The following is a 16,527-nucleotide window of genomic DNA, read 5'->3' on the forward strand; positions in this document are numbered from 1 at the left end:
TGTTTGACGGTGGGGATGGTGTTCTTGGGGTCATAGGCAGCATTTCTCCTCCTCCTGCAAACACGGCGAGTTGAGTTGATGCCAAAGAGCTCCATTTTGGTCTCATCTGACCACAACACTTTCACCCAGTTGTCCTCTGAATCATTCAAATGTTCATTGGCAAACTTCAGACGGGCATGTATATGTGCTTTCTTGAGCAGGGGGACCTTGCGGGCGCTGCAGGATTTCAGTCCTTCACGGCGTAGTGTGTTACCAATTGTTTTCTTGGTGACTATGGTCCCAGCTGCCTTGAGATCATTGACAAGATCCTCCTGTGTAGTTCTGGGCTGATTCCTCACCGTTCTCATGATCATTGCAACTCCACGACGTGAGATCTTGCATGGAGCCCCAGGCCGAGGGAGATTGACAGTTCTTTTGTGTTTCTTCCATTTGCGAATAATTGCACCAACTGTTGTCACCTTCTCACTAAGCTGCTTGGCAATGGTCTTGTAGCCCATTCCAGCCTTGTGTAGGTCTACAATCTTGTCCCTGACATCCTTGGAGAGCTCTTTGGTCTTGGCCATGGTGGAGAGTTTGGAATCTGATTGATTTATTGCTTCTGTGGACAGGTGTCTTTTATACAGGTAACAAGTTGAGATTAGGAGCACTCCCTTTAAGAGTGTGCTCCTAATCTCAGCTCGTTACCTGTATAAAAGACACCTGGGAGCCAGAAATCTTTCTGATTGAGAGGGGGTCAAATTCTTATTTCCCTCATTAAAATGCAAATAAATTTATAACATTTTTGACATGCGTTTTTCTGTATTTTGTTGTTGTTATTCTGCCTCTCACTGTTCAAATAAACCTACCATTAAAATGATAGACTGATCATTTCTTTGTCAGTGGGCAAACGTACAAAATCAGCAGGGGATCAAATACTTTTTTCCCTCACTGTAGGTGTACACATACACACCTGTACAGGTACATTTATACACATGTAAACAGGTACACCTGGACACATGTAAACAGGTACGCATGTGTCAAGGTACGCTGGGGCGGGGATGGCAGGGGTCTGTGATGTTGCTTCGTGCTATCACTATATATCTAAATTCATTCATTACTATTGTTTAGCCAGGAATACATCACCCAAGTCTCGAGACTCATCGTCAAAAGGTTCCTTACCGAGTGGTCACTCACAATCGGCATTGGGGTATGGGGGCAGTGGGGCTGCTCCTCTTCGAGGGCACGTCACGGGGTCTTTAACGTGCAACGACCGTGATGGCTGCGCCGCGTGAGAATCACCCCTGGCTGTTGTCGGAATCGGAGCACTTGTTGAACCTGCAGGAGGAATCCGATGAGCTACGAAGCTCTTGTTGTCGTCACGGATGTCCAGTTGGGGGCGGCTAAGAACGTTTGCCGACAATAAACAGTTACAACGACAACAACAACAAATCGATAGGAGCGCAAAGTAACAGGACGGGTAAAACAGAACACCCAAACCCATACGAGTGACACTAAACAAGCCGAATCCTATCGGATATATTATTATGAGCCAATGTACTGAACCGTTCGTAATGAAGGTGGTTCTCTTTGGTCTGCTTAGAACGCGTCAATGTATAAACGCGTCGCTAACCGAACACCGCCCCGACCACAGCCCAACCGGTCAGGGGTTGTCACGGAAGCAAAGCGTGCCCATGAGTGACTACTTCAGCTCACACCGGTTGTGCGTTTGGGAGAGTAAAGCGACAACGTTTACAATTCGAGTAGCCCGACGCTTCGCCGGTGATTACAACAACCACAATAACCGCCAGCTTCGTCGGGCGATTTGGCAGAATTGTGATGAAGTCTACCCGCTCGCCGGTCTTAGATAGAGGGGTAATTAAAGGTGGTGTCACCAATGTGAGTCTGTCAGGTGCGAAGACCATCATACGGGGTTAATGTAGTCATATAAAGTACAATGCAGGGACGCCTCTACTTACGAACGGGTTAGGTTCCAGAGGTACCGTTCTGAAGTCGATTTGTTCGTAAGTTCAACTTTTCTCCTGTCGATTCCAAACACGGTGTACGGCGTGTGCACTAAACACGGGGAATGGCTTTAAAGTTTTTTTAATCTCCTGCAGATGAAGATGCCACTGGTTCTTCACGTTCTGTAGATGTAGATGCCACTGATTCTTCACGTTCTGCAGATGTAGATGCCACTGGTCCTTCACGTTCTGCAGATGAAGATGTCACTGGTTCTTCACGTTCTGCAGATGTAGATGTCACTAGTTCTTCACGTTCTGCAGATCTAGGTGCCACTGGTTCTTCACGTTCTGCAGATATAGATGCCACTGGTTCTTCACGTTCTGCAGATGTAGATGTCACTGGTTCTTCACGTTCTATAGATGTAGATGCCACTGGTTCTTCACGTTCTGCAGATGTAGATGCCACTGGTTCCTCACTTTCTGCAGATGTAGATGCCACTGGTTCTTCACGTTCTGCAGATGTAGATGCCACTGGTTCTTCACGTTCTGTAGATGTAGATGCCACTGGTTCTTCACGTTCTGCAGATGTAGATGTCACTGGTTCTTCACGTTCTGCAGATGTAGATGCCACTGGTTCTTCACGTTCTGCAGATGTAGATGTCACTGGTTCTTCACGTTCTGCAGATGTAGATGCCACTGGTTCTTCACGTTCTGTAGATGTAGATGCCACTGGTTCTTCACGTTCTGCAGATGTAGGTGCCACCACCACCACCACCATCTATTGCACGGCGGTTGAACTTACGACTTTCGGTCTGAACATACGGATGGGTTTGTTCGTATCTCTGAAATTTCGTAAGTCCCTGTAGACCAGGTGTATCTCGTAATATGCAGTACAGATGGGTCTCCTTGTGTGGTTTCGTTTTGTGTGCCCTGGTTTTTTTAACGCATCTACTCCTACCGCCGACGGGAACGTGTGCTCTCTACAACGTCAGATACAGAGATTGAAAGAATCGACTCCTGCCACCGCCTCCACGACCCTCAGCCGAGCACGTGGTGGCCACGGTGCACGTGATGGTCACCACGGTGCACGTGATGGTCACCACGGTGCACGTGGTAACCACACGGTGCACGTGATAGTCACCACGGTGCACGTGATAGTCACCACGGTGCACGTGATGGTTACCACGGTGCACGTGGTGGTTACCACGGTGCACGTGATGGTCACCACGGTGCACGTGGTGGTTACCACGGTGCACGTGATGGTCACCACGGTGCACGTGGTGGTTACCACGGTGCACGTGGTGGTTACCACGGTGTACGTGGTGGCCACGCAGCACGTGATGGTCACCACGGTGCACGTGATGGTCACCACGGTGCACGTGATGGTTACCATGGTGCACGTGATGGTTACCACGGTGCACGTGATGGTCACCACGGTGCACGTGGTAACCACACGGTGCACGTGGCTTCCACGTGGCACGTGCTGGCCACGCAGCACATGATGGTAACCACACGTTGCACGTGGTAACCACCACGTGCACGTTGCACGTGGTGGTCACGCCGCATATGGTGGCTACGCCGCACGTGGCTGCCAGCGTTCCAGCACTGTGAAGGCAGCAGTGAAGTTTGGTGGATCACACAGAGATGGTGGGGTGTAAAACTCGCTTCCTTCCCCGTGCGCGTTGTGACGTAGGCAAAAGAGGACGCGCAATATAACTTGCGCAGGAGCGACAAACGTTGGCCGAGCGCTAGAGATGTGGTCAGCTGAGAGGAGAGAGAGACACACACACAGATTAGAGACAGAAACAGGCACAGATAAGACACACACACACACAGAAACAGGCAAAGATCAGATACACACAGAAACAGGCATAGATAAGAGACACAGAAACAGGCACAGATCAGACACACACAGAAACAGGCAAAGATTAGAGACACACACAGACACAGATCAGAGACACACACACAGAAACAGGCACAAATCAGAGACACACACAGATCAGAGACACACACACAGAGATCAGAGACACACACACACAGAAACAGGCACAGATAAGAGACACACACACAGATAAGAGACACACACAGACACAGATCAGAGACACACACAGACACAGATCAGAGAGACACAGAAACAGGCAGAGAGACACGAGAGATGATCCGGATGTTAACCGCCACGTCACTTTCAGGACGATCTCAAGTTGGAGCTCGTGTTTCCGTGCACCCGTCCGTGTGTCGTGGGGGCAAGTGCTGTAAGCGAGTCGCAGCGCCTACGAAGGCCGGCACGGCACACGAGGGGGTGCGTGGCACGGCACCCACGCCCGGCCGCCTTTGTCTCCCGAAGCGGCAATGTTTGACACACCGCACGTGTTGAGGCCGAGTCGACCAACAAAGACAAAGATCCCCCGTGTAGCCTGCAACAAACTGTAGGGGCAAGTGCTGTTAGTCGACCAACAGACACACGCACACCCATCCGCACAAAGACACGACAACAACAACAACTACTGCCGGTGGCCTCTTAGTCGTCCTTGGGGTCTTTGAGCCTTTGCTTGGTGTTGCTTCAACCACAATGGACCGTCCCCCTCGCCCCCCCCACCCCACTCGCCCCCCCCACCCCACTCGCCCCCCCCACTCGCCCCCCCCCACTCGCCCCCCCCCACTCGCCCCCCCCCACTCGCCCCCCGTGCTTCGCGCTATGGCACTCGAACTCTATTCGGCCTCTCAATAAACGCAGCGCGTCGCGTTCATCGACATCTGTCTGTCTGTGTGTGTCTGTCTGTGTCTGTCTGTGTGTGTGTGTCCGTGTGTGTCTGTCCGTGTGTGTCTGTCCGTGTGTGTCTGTCTGTGTGTGTCTGTCTGTGTGTGTCTGTCTGTGTCTGTCTGTGTGTGTCTGTCTGTGTCTGTCTGTGTGTGTCCGTGTGTGTCTGTCCGTGTGTGTCTGTCTGTGTGTGTCTGTCTGTGTGTGTCTGTCCGTGTGTGTCTGTCCGTGTGTGTCTGTCTGTGTGTGTCTGTCCGTGTGTGTCTGTCTGTGTGTGTCTGTCTGTGTGTGTCTGTCTGTGTGTGTCTGTCTGTGTGTGTCTGTGTCTGTCTGTGTGTGTCTGTCTGTGTGTGTCTGTCTGTGTCTGTCTGTGTGTGTCTGTCTGTGTGTGTCTGTCTGTGCGTGTCTGTGTCTGTCTGTGTGTGTCTGTCTGTGTGTGTCTGTCTGTCTGTGTCTGTCCGTGTGTGTATGTCTGTGTGTGTCTGTCCGTGTGTGTCTGTCTGTGTGTCTGTCTGTGTGTGTCTGTCTGTGTGTGTCTGTGTGTGTCTGTGTGTGTCTGTGGAGTATCTGTCCGTGTGTGTCTGTCCGTGTGTGTCTGTCTGTATGTGTCTGTCTGTGTCTGTCTGTCCGTGTGTGTCTGTCTGTGTGTGTCTGTCCGTGTGTGTCTGTCTGTGTGTGTCTGTCTGTGTGTGTCTGTCTGTGTGTGTCTGTGTGTGTCTGTGTCTGTCTGTGTGTGTCTGTCTGTGTGTGTCTGTCTGTCTGTGTCTGTCCGTGTGTGTCTGTCCGTGTGTGTCTGTCTGTGTGTGTCTGTCTGTGTGTGTCTGTGTGTGTCTGTGTCTGTCTGTGTGTGTCTGTGGAGTATCTGTCCGTGTGTGTCTGTCTGTGTGTGTCTGTCCGTGTGTGTCTGTCCGTGTGTGTCTGTCTGTGTGTGTCTGTGGAGTGTCTGTCCGTGTGTGTCTGTCTGTGTGTGTCTGTCTGTGTGTGTCTGTCCGTGTGTGTCTGTCCGTGTGTGTCTGTCTGTGTGTGTCTGTGGAGTGTCTGTCCGTGTGTGTCTGTGTGTGTCTGTCTGTGTGTGTCTGTCTGTGTGTGTCTGTCCGTGTGTGTCTGTCCGTGTGTGTCTGTCCGTGTGTGTCTGTCTGTGTCTGTGTGTGTGTGTCTGTGGAGTGTCTGTCCGTGTGTGTCTGTCTGTGTGTGTCTGTCTGTGTGTGTCTGTCCGTGTGTGTCTGTCCGTGTGTGTCTGTCCGTGTGTGTCTGTCTGTGTGTGTCTGTCTGTGTGTGTCTGTGGAGTGTCTGTCCGTGTGTGTCTGTCTGTGTGTGTCTGTCTGTGTGTGTCTGTCTGTGTCTGTCTGTGTGTGTGTGTCTGTGTCTGTCTGTGTGTGTGTGTCCGTGTGTGTCTGTCCGTGTGTGTCTGTCCGTGTGTGTCTGTCCGTGTGTGTCTGTCCGTGTGTGTCTGTCTGTGTGTGTCTGTCTGTGTGTGTCTGTCTGTGTGTGTCTGTCTGTGTGTGTCTGTGTCTGTCTGTGTGTGTCTGTCTGTGTGTGTCTGTCTGTGTCTGTCTGTGTGTGTCTGTCTGTGTGTGTCTGTCTGTGCGTGTCTGTGTCTGTCTGTGTGTGTCTGTCTGTGTGTGTCTGTCTGTCTGTGTCTGTCCGTGTGTGTCTGTCTGTGTGTGTCTGTCCGTGTGTGTCTGTCTGTGTGTCTGTCTGTGTGTGTCTGTCTGTGTGTGTCTGTGTGTGTCTGTGGAGTATCTGTCCGTGTGTGTCTGTCCGTGTGTGTCTGTCTGTGTGTGTCTGTCTGTGTCTGTCTGTCCGTGTGTGTCTGTCTGTGTGTGTCTGTCCGTGTGTGTCTGTCTGTGTGTGTCTGTCTGTGTGTGTCTGTGTGTGTCTGTGTCTGTCTGTGTGTGTCTGTCTGTGTGTGTCTGTCTGTCTGTGTCTGTCCGTGTGTGTCTGTCCGTGTGTGTCTGTCTGTGTGTGTCTGTCTGTGTGTGTCTGTGTGTGTCTGTGTCTGTCTGTGTGTGTCTGTGGAGTATCTGTCCGTGTGTGTCTGTCTGTGTGTGTCTGTCCGTGTGTGTCTGTCCGTGTGTGTCTGTCCGTGTGTGTCTGTCTGTGTGTGTCTGTCTGTGTGTGTCTGTGGAGTGTCTGTCCGTGTGTGTCTGTCCGTGTGTGTCTGTCTGTATGTGTCTGTCTGTGTCTGTCTGTCCGTGTGTGTCTGTCTGTGTGTGTCTGTCCGTGTGTGTCTGTCTGTGTGTGTCTGTCTGTGTGTGTCTGTCTGTGTGTGTCTGTGTGTGTCTGTGTCTGTCTGTGTGTGTCTGTCTGTGTGTGTCTGTCTGTCTGTGTCTGTCCGTGTGTGTCTGTCCGTGTGTGTCTGTCTGTGTGTGTCTGTCTGTGTGTGTCTGTGTGTGTCTGTGTCTGTCTGTGTGTGTCTGTGGAGTATCTGTCCGTGTGTGTCTGTCTGTGTGTGTCTGTCCGTGTGTGTCTGTCCGTGTGTGTCTGTCTGTGTGTGTCTGTGGAGTGTCTGTCCGTGTGTGTCTGTCTGTGTGTGTCTGTCCGTGTGTGTCTGTCCGTGTGTGTCTGTCCGTGTGTGTCTGTCTGTGTCTGTGTGTGTGTGTCTGTGGAGTGTCTGTCCGTGTGTGTCTGTCTGTGTGTGTCTGTCTGTGTGTGTCTGTCCGTGTGTGTCTGTCCGTGTGTGTCTGTCCGTGTGTGTCTGTCTGTGTGTGTCTGTCTGTGTGTGTCTGTGGAGTGTCTGTCCGTGTGTGTCTGTCTGTGTGTGTCTGTCTGTGTGTGTCTGTCTGTGTCTGTCTGTGTGTGTGTGTCTGTGTCTGTCTGTGTGTGTGTGTCCGTGTGTGTCTGTCCGTGTGTGTCTGTCCGTGTGTCTGTCCGTGTGTGTCTGTCCGTGTGTGTCTGTCTGTGTGTGTCTGTCTGTGTGTGTCTGTCTGTGTGTGTCTGTCTGTGTGTGTCTGTGTCTGTCTGTGTGTGTCTGTCTGTGTGTGTCTGTCTGTGTCTGTCTGTGTGTGTCTGTCTGTGTGTGTCTGTCTGTGCGTGTCTGTGTCTGTCTGTGTGTGTCTGTCTGTGTGTGTCTGTCTGTCTGTGTCTGTCCGTGTGTGTCTGTCTGTGTGTGTCTGTCCGTGTGTGTCTGTCTGTGTGTCTGTCTGTGTGTGTCTGTCTGTGTGTGTCTGTGTGTGTCTGTGGAGTATCTGTCCGTGTGTGTCTGTCCGTGTGTGTCTGTCTGTGTGTGTCTGTCTGTGTCTGTCTGTCCGTGTGTGTCTGTCTGTGTGTGTCTGTCCGTGTGTGTCTGTCTGTGTGTGTCTGTCTGTGTGTGTCTGTGTGTGTCTGTGTCTGTCTGTGTGTGTCTGTCTGTGTGTGTCTGTCTGTCTGTGTCTGTCCGTGTGTGTCTGTCCGTGTGTGTCTGTCTGTGTGTGTCTGTCTGTGTGTGTCTGTGTGTGTCTGTGTCTGTCTGTGTGTGTCTGTGGAGTATCTGTCCGTGTGTGTCTGTCTGTGTGTGTCTGTCCGTGTGTGTCTGTCCGTGTGTGTCTGTCCGTGTGTGTCTGTCCGTGTGTGTCTGTCCGTGTGTGTCTGTCTGTGTGTGTCTGTCTGTGTGTGTCTGTGGAGTGTCTGTCCGTGTGTGTCTGTCCGTGTGTGTCTGTCTGTGTGTGTCTGTCCGTGTGTGTCTGTCCGTGTGTGTCTGTCCGTGTGTGTCTGTCTGTGTGTGTCTGTCTGTGTGTCTGTCTGTGTGTGTCTGTGGAGTGTCTGTCCGTGTGTGTCTGTGTGTGTCTGTCTGTGTGTGTCTGTCTGTGTGTGTCTGTCTGTGTGTGTCTGTCCGTGTGTGTCTGTCCGTGTGTGTCTGTCTGTGTGTGTCTGTCTGTGTGTCTGTGGAGTGTCTGTCCGTGTGTGTCTGTCTGTGTGTGTCTGTCTGTGTGTGTCTGTCCGTGTGTGTCTGTCTGTGTGTGTCTGTCTGTGTGTGTCTGTCTGTGTGTGTCTGTGGAGTGTCTGTCCGTGTGTGTCTGTCTGTGTGTGTCTGTCTGTGTGTGTCTGTCTGTGTGTGTCTGTCCGTGTGTGTCTGTCCGTGTGTGTCTGTCTGTGTGTGTCTGTCTGTGTGTGTCTGTGGAGTGTCTGTCCGTGTGTGTCTGTCTGTGTGTGTCTGTCTGTGTGTGTCTGTCTGTGTGTGTCTGTCCGTGTGTCTGTCTGTGGAGTGTCTGTCCGTGTGTGTCTATCCGTGTGTGTCTGTGGAGTATCTGTCTGTCCGTGTGTGTCTGTCCGTGTGTGCCTGTCCGTGTGTGTCTGTCTGTGTGTGTCTGTCCGTGTGTGTCTGTCTGTGTCTGTCTGTCTGTGGAGTGTCTGTCCGTGTGTCTGTCCGTGTGTGTCTGTCTGTGGAGTGTCTGTCCGTGTGTGTCTGTCTGTGTGTGTCTGTCCGTGTGTGTCTGTCCGTGTGTGTCTGTCCGTGTGTCTCTGTCCGTGTGTGTCTGTCTGTGTGTGTCTGTCTGTGGAGTGTCTGTCCGTGTGCGTCTGTCCGTGTGTGTCTGTCTGTGGAGTGTCTGTCCGTGTGTGTCTGTCCGTGTGTCTGTCCGTGTGTGTCTGTCTGTGTGTGTCTGTCCGTGTGTGTCTGTCCGTGTGTGTCTGTCCGTGTGTATCTGTCTGTGGAGTGTCTGTCCGTGTGTGTCTGTCCGTGTGTGTCTGTCCGTGTGTGTCTGTGGAGTGTCTGTCCGTGTGTGTCTGTGGAGTGTCCGTCCGTGTGTGTCTGTCCGTGTGTGTCTGTCTGTGTGTGTCTGTGGAGTGTCCGTCCGTGTGTGTCTGTCCGTGTGTGTCTGTGGAGTGTCTGTCCGTGTGTGTCTGTCTGTGTGTGTGTCTGTGGAGTGTCTGTCCGTGTGTGTCTGTCCGTGCGTGTCTGTTGAGTGTCTGTCCGTGTGTGTCTGTCCGTGTGTGTCTGTCCGTGTGTGTCTGTGGAGTGTCTGTCCGTGTGTCTGTGGAGTGTCTGTCCGTGTGTGTCTGTCCGTGTGTGTCTGTCCGTGTGTGTCTGTCTGTGTGTGTCTGTCTGTGTGTGTCTGTCTGTGTCTGTCTGTGTGTGTCTGTCTGTGTCTGTCTGTGTGTGTCCGTGTGTGTCTGTCCGTGTGTGTCTGTCTGTGTGTGTCTGTCTGTGTGTGTCTGTCCGTGTGTGTCTGTCCGTGTGTGTCTGTCTGTGTGTGTCTGTCCGTGTGTGTCTGTCTGTGTGTGTCTGTCTGTGTGTGTCTGTGTGTGTCTGTGTGTGTCTGTGTCTGTCTGTGTGTGTCTGTCTGTGTGTGTCTGTCTGTCTGTGTCTGTCCGTGTGTGTCTGTCCGTGTGTGTCTGTCTGTGTGTGTCTGTCTGTGTGTGTCTGTGTGTGTCTGTGTCTGTCTGTGTGTGTCTGTGGAGTATCTGTCCGTGTGTGTCTGTCTGTGTGTCTGTCCGTGTGTGTCTGTCCGTGTGTGTCTGTCCGTGTGTGTCTGTCTGTGTGTGTCTGTCTGTGTGTGTCTGTGGAGTGTCTGTCCGTGTGTGTCTGTCCGTGTGTGTCTGTCTGTGTGTGTCTGTCTGTGTGTGTCTGTCCGTGTGTGTCTGTCCGTGTGTGTCTGTCTGTGTGTGTCTGTCTGTGTGTGTCTGTCTGTGTGTGTCTGTGGAGTGTCTGTCCGTGTGTGTCTGTGTGTGTCTGTCTGTGTGTGTCTGTCTGTGTGTGTCTGTCCGTGTGTGTCTGTCCGTGTGTGTCTGTCCGTGTGTGTCTGTCTGTGTCTGTGTGTGTGTGTCTGTGGAGTGTCTGTCCGTGTGTGTCTGTCTGTGTGTCTGTCTGTGTGTGTCTGTCCGTGTGTGTCTGTCCGTGTGTGTCTGTCTGTGTGTGTCTGTCTGTGTGTGTCTGTCTGTGTGTGTCTGTGGAGTGTCTGTCCGTGTGTGTCTGTCTGTGTGTGTCTGTCTGTGTGTGTCTGTCTGTGTCTGTCTGTCTGTGTCTGTCTGTGTGTGTGTCCGTGTGTGTCTGTCCGTGTGTGTCTGTCCGTGTGTGTCTGTCTGTGTGTGTCTGTCTGTGTGTGTCTGTCTGTGTCTGTCTGTGTGTGTCTGTCTGTGTCTGTCTGTGTGTGTGTGTCCGTGTGTGTCTGTCCGTGTGTGTCTGTCTGTATGTGTCTGTCCGTGTGTGTCTGTCCGTGTGTGTCTGTCCGTGTGTGTCTGTCTGTGTGTGTCTGTGTCTGTCTGTGTGTGTCTGTCTGTGTGTGTCTGTCTGTGTCTGTCTGTGTGTGTCTGTCTGTGTGTGTCTGTCTGTGCGTGTCTGTGTCTGTCTGTGTGTGTCTGTCTGTGTGTGTCTGTCTGTCTGTGTCTGTCCGTGTGTGTCTGTCTGTGTGTGTCTGTCCGTGTGTGTCTGTCTGTGTGTCTGTCTGTGTGTGTCTGTCTGTGTGTGTCTGTGTGTGTCTGTGTGTGTCTGTGGAGTATCTGTCCGTGTGTGTCTGTCCGTGTGTGTCTGTCTGTGTGTGTCTGTCTGTGTCTGTCTGTCCGTGTGTGTCTGTCTGTGTGTGTCTGTCCGTGTGTGTCTGTCTGTGTGTGTCTGTCTGTGTGTGTCTGTGTCTGTCTGTGTGTGTCTGTCTGTGTGTGTCTGTCTGTCTGTGTCTGTCCGTGTCTGTCTGTCCGTGTGTGTCTGTCTGTGTGTGTCTGTCTGTGTGTGTGTGTGTGTGTCTGTGTCTGTCTGTGTGTGTCTGTGGAGTATCTGTCCGTGTGTGTCTGTCTGTGTGTGTCTGTCCGTGTGTGTCTGTCCGTGTGTGTCTGTCCGTGTGTGTCTGTCTGTGTGTGTCTGTCTGTGTGTGTCTGTGGAGTGTCTGTCCGTGTGTGTCTGTCTGTGTGTGTCTGTCTGTGTGTGTCTGTCCGTGTGTGTCTGTCCGTGTGTGTCTGTCTGTGTGTGTCTGTCTGTGTGTCTGTCTGTGTGTGTCTGTGGAGTGTCTGTCCGTGTGTGTCTGTGTGTGTCTGTCTGTGTGTGTCTGTCTGTGTGTGTCTGTCTGTGTGTCTGTCCGTGTGTGTCTGTCCGTGTGTGTCTGTCTGTGTGTGTCTGTCTGTGTGTCTGTGGAGTGTCTGTCCGTGTGTGTCTGTCTGTGTGTGTCTGTCTGTGTGTGTCTGTCCGTGTGTGTCTGTCTGTGTGTGTCTGTCTGTGTGTGTCTGTCTGTGTGTGTCTGTGGAGTGTCTGTCCGTGTGTGTCTGTGTGTGTCTGTCTGTGTGTGTCTGTCTGTGTGTGTCTGTCCGTGTGTGTCTGTCCGTGTGTGTCTGTCTGTGTGTGTCTGTCTGTGTGTGTCTGTGGAGTGTCTGTCCGTGTGTGTCTGTCTGTGTGTGTCTGTCTGTGTGTGTCTGTCTGTGGAGTGTCTGTCCGTGTGTGTCTGTCCGTGTGTGTCTGTCCGTGTGTGTCTGTCCGTGTGTCTCTGTCCGTGTGTGTCTGTCTGTGTGTGTCTGTCTGTGGAGTGTCTGTCCGTGTGCGTCTGTCCGTGTGTGTCTGTCTGTGGAGTGTCTGTCCGTGTGTGTCTGTCCGTGTGTGTCTGTCTGTGTGTGTCTGTCCGTGTGTGTCTGTCCGTGTGTGTCTGTCCGTGTGTGTCTGTCTGTGGAGTGTCTGTCCGTGTGTGTCTGTCCGTGTGTGTCTGTCCGTGTGTGTCTGTGGAGTGTCTGTCCGTGTGTGTCTGTGGAGTGTCCGTCCGTGTGTGTCTGTCCGTGTGTGTCTGTCTGTGTGTATCTGTGGAGTGTCCGTCCGTGTGTGTCTGTCCGTGTGTGTCTGTGGAGTGTCTGTCCGTGTGTGTCTGTCTGTGTGTGTGTCTGTGGAGTGTCTGTCCGTGTGTGTCTGTCCGTGCGTGTCTGTTGAGTGTCTGTCCGTGTGTGTCTGTCCGTGTGTGTCTGTGGAGTGTCTGTCCGTGTGTCTGTGGAGTGTCTGTCCGTGTGTGTCTGTCCGTGTGTGTCTGTCCGTGTGTGTCTGTGGAGTATCTGTCTGTCCGTGTGTCTGTGGAGTGTGTGTCTGTCCGTGTGTGCCTGTGGAGTGTCTGTCCGTGTGTGTCTGTCCGTGTGTGTCTGTGGAGTGTCTGTCCGTGTGTGTCTGTCCGTGTGTCTGTCCGTGTGTATCTGGAGTATCTGTCTGTCTGTGTGTCTGTGGAGTGTGTGTCTGTCCGTGTGTGTCTGTCCGTGTGTGTCTGTCCGTGTGTGTCTGTGGAGTGTCTGTAAAGTGTGTGTCTGTCCGTGTGTGTCTGTGTGTGTCTGTCCGTGTGTCTGTGTGTGTCTGTCTGTGTGTGTCTGTGGAGATGTCTGTGGTGTGTCTGTCCGTGTGTGTCTGTCCGTGTGTCTGTCCGTGTGTGTCTGTGGAGTGTGTGTCTGTGAAGTGTCTGTGGTGTGTCTGTCCGTGTGTGTCTGTCCATGTGTGTCTGCGGAGTGTATGTCTGTCCGTGTGTGTCTGTGGAGTGTCTTTCTGTCTTTCACGTCGTCTTGTGCCAATTAAATTGTCCGTCAACCCACGGTACCTGCCCGGGGTCTGCCCCGTGACCTCCTGCCAGCGGGCGTTCGGCACTTCACGTGGCCTTAAAGTGCACCTAGCCTGGCACAAGCGCCGTGGTGACGTCACTGCCACTTAGTGGCGAATGGCTGTTGTTGTTGGTGTGCTTGTGTCTATGTGGATAGGTGTGTGTGTGTGGTCGAGCGTGACCACTAAGAGGCGGGGCCTTCCCATCAGCCCCACCAAAACTAAGCACCTGCCTGGGTATTTTGTACCATCGGACACTCCACCCACACAACTCCCAATCGGTGATGGGGCAGTTGTGGAGAGAGTGGAGAGTTTCCCATACCTGGGCAGTGTGCTCATGACCGGCTTCAGTTTAACAGCAGAGGTCTCACTCCGAATCAGTCGAGCGGCAATATCTTTTCATCGGTTGCGTAACGCTGTGTGGAAGCTACCTGGTCTGTCGCTCCGCACTAAGCTCCAGGTCTTCTCGGCCACGGTCATTCCCTCCCTTCTCTACGCTTGCGAAACGTGGACCCCCCCCCCCCCCTAATGGAACATCTTCGCCGATTAGAAACATTTAGGCTGGCCTGCCTACGATCCATCCTGGGTTTAACCTACAGCTTGCATTGTGTGAGGAGCTCACAAATCCATTAAAGATGTGGACAAAGTCCCATCGGCGAGCTCCTCCGGCAGGCAAGGCTGCGTTGGCTGGGCCACGTAGTCCGCATGCCCAGCCATCGCCACGTGTTATTTACGCGACGAACCTTTTGAATTGGGCTGTGTCGAGCGGCGGCGGGTTTAACCACACGTTTATATTTACGAGATCTAAACCCCCCCAAAAAAACCCCGTCGATGATGAAACCATTGTTGGGTTTGACAGGAGCCCGATGATGATGATGATGGGTGGTGTTTTCACTCTGTGTATTGTGTCGGAGGAGGCCCAACGTCAGCGGCCAGCACTAAAGGCCACCCCGGGAGGGCCCAGCGGGGCCTTGCAATGCGAGACGGATCGCCGGGGTTGTAAGAAAGACAATCCGACCGACAATGTACGCAACATTTTTATATGCAAAAAAAAGGAATGACCCAGACGCACACCCGAACGCAACTCTCACTGCACAGTCGTGCGCAGAGACGGAGAGAGGCAATGGGAAACAAAACATCAACAGCGAATCATCATCACCATCTCAAGTCTACAAACCGCACGGTAATAATCATCATCATCGCCATAATAATAAAAAAATGCGCACAAAGACGAGAATCGATTCCCCGGAATCGTGTAAACTCGCCGTGTCGCCGGAATCGATTAATTCACCAAGTGTCCCGATTAAAACAGAGATAGAGGTGCAGCCCTGAAAGCGCTTCGCTCACGCCACTGCTGGTCGGAAGGTCGCCCACGAGCGTTCAGCTCTGCGAGGGAAGCCTCAACCGGGGGGGGGGGGGGGTATTCGGCCTACTCTTCCACGCCGGTCAGTACGTCTTGAAAGAGGTGGCAGTGCCCGCAGTGTACCCCCCACCGCCACACGTGACCTGTCAATACACTGGCAGTGGGCACCCATTTCTACTGCTGGCTTGACAGAGGAGGTGGGTGAGTGATTGGATGAGTGGGTGGATGAGTACGTGGGTGGATGGATGAGTGGGTGAGTGAGTGGGTGGATGGATGAGTGGGTGGATGGATGTGTGGGCGAGTGGGTGGATGGGTGAGTGGGTGGATGAGTGGGTGGGCGGATGAGTGGGTGAGTGGATGAGTGGGTGGATGAGTACGTGGATGAGCGAGTGGGTAGGCGAGTGAGTGGGTGGATGGATGAGTGGGTGAGTGAGTGAGTGAGTGGGTTGGATGAATGAGTGGGTGGATGAGTGAGTATGGGTGAGTGGGTGAGTAGGTAGGTGGATGAGTGAGTGGGTGGATGAGTGGCTGGGTGGATGAGTGAGTGAGTGGGTGAATGAGTGGGTGGGAAGGTGAATGGATGGATGAGTGGGTGGGTGGGTGGATGAGTGAGTGGGTGAGTATTTACGAAACTCGCACCATTGTTTCAACTGCCGCACCGGGAGATCGAATGGAACCGGACTAAACCCATGAAGCTCACGGCAGCAGCAGCTGAACGTGCGATCAAAGTTAGACACCAACGGTGTTGTACAGTACCATGATAGTGCACCTTTAAACACGCGTTTCCGTCACCAAGAATCGACTTAAAAACTGCACCACGTGTGTAGAATCTTGAACAACGGAATAAATACGTCTTGCATTCGAAGCAACTTTATCATTTTTTGAGTTTAACACGTAGGCTTTGGCGACCAATATCATCCGCGACAGGGGGGGGTTTAATATTTACGCGATCGGATCCCCGAAAAAAAACCTCTCTTCAGAATGTATCCTTGGAATTCCCATTTCATGTCCGCCGATTCTCTCATGTCCACAGCCAGGTGCTGGCGCTTGTTCCTGGCTGCTCCTGAAAGTCGCGAAGGCAGCGGCGAAGGCAGTTCCACCATTCATCCATTCGTCACATCGCCATGAGCAGCGGCTGGAGCCTTGGTCAATCCACCGCTGGATGAAGGACATCCTCCACCAAAGAGTTCCTCTCGCGATGCTGCGATGCAAAACGCGCGCCGCCCGTGGCACTCCCAGTGGGTCCCTCTTCACCGCTCCGCATGCGCTTCGGACGCGCTCCCACGGACGCGCTCCCACGGACGCGCTCCGCACCGCTTCCATTTCAACCACAGACGCCGTGGTGGTCCTTGTGTTTTTTGCCCGTGGTGGTCCTTGTTTTTTGCCCGTGGTGGTCCTTGTTTTTTGTCCGTGGAGCGTTTGGGGGCGGGCGGGCGGGCGGGCGGGCAGCGCGTGCCATCCACGTTGGTGACAATTCCGCATTCCTTTGGCGGGGGTTAAGTCCCGTAAAAAAAATTAAGTACAAAGTTTAAAAAAAAAATACACCCGTTGAATTCGCGCACATTGGTTCGTATTTTAAGGGACACGAACAACGGAGGATGATGGGCTGAGTCACCCCCCCCCCTCCCCCCCCGCCGCCCCCTCCCTCCACACCCCCCCCCCCACCCAACGAGGATTCGACCTTACGACCTTTGCAGGCGTTGATAATTAGACTCCAGCACCCCGCCACGTGGTCAACTGCCATTGTGATCGTCGTCATCATCGTCGTCATCATCGTCGTCATCATCGTCGTCTGTCATTCCACCTCTAATGCAATGTGCAGCCCAGCCCTCTGTCAATTCACTGCTGGATGAAGGACCTCCCCCCCCCCTCCTCCGACACCTTTCAGTAATGGGGATGGGGGGGGGTTGCTTGACCATACTTCACCACGCCGGTCATCGTGGGCCGGGGTCGGTGGGCGGGGGGGGGGGGGGGCACGCGGGGGTGTGTACCAGACATCGCT

The sequence above is a fragment of the Petromyzon marinus genome, chromosome 56, assembly GCF_048934315.1.
Source record: "Petromyzon marinus isolate PM22_M1 ecotype Great Lakes invasive population chromosome 56, UKy_Petmar_22M1.pri1.0, whole genome shotgun sequence".
Classification (NCBI taxonomy): Eukaryota; Metazoa; Chordata; class Hyperoartia; order Petromyzontiformes; family Petromyzontidae; genus Petromyzon; species Petromyzon marinus.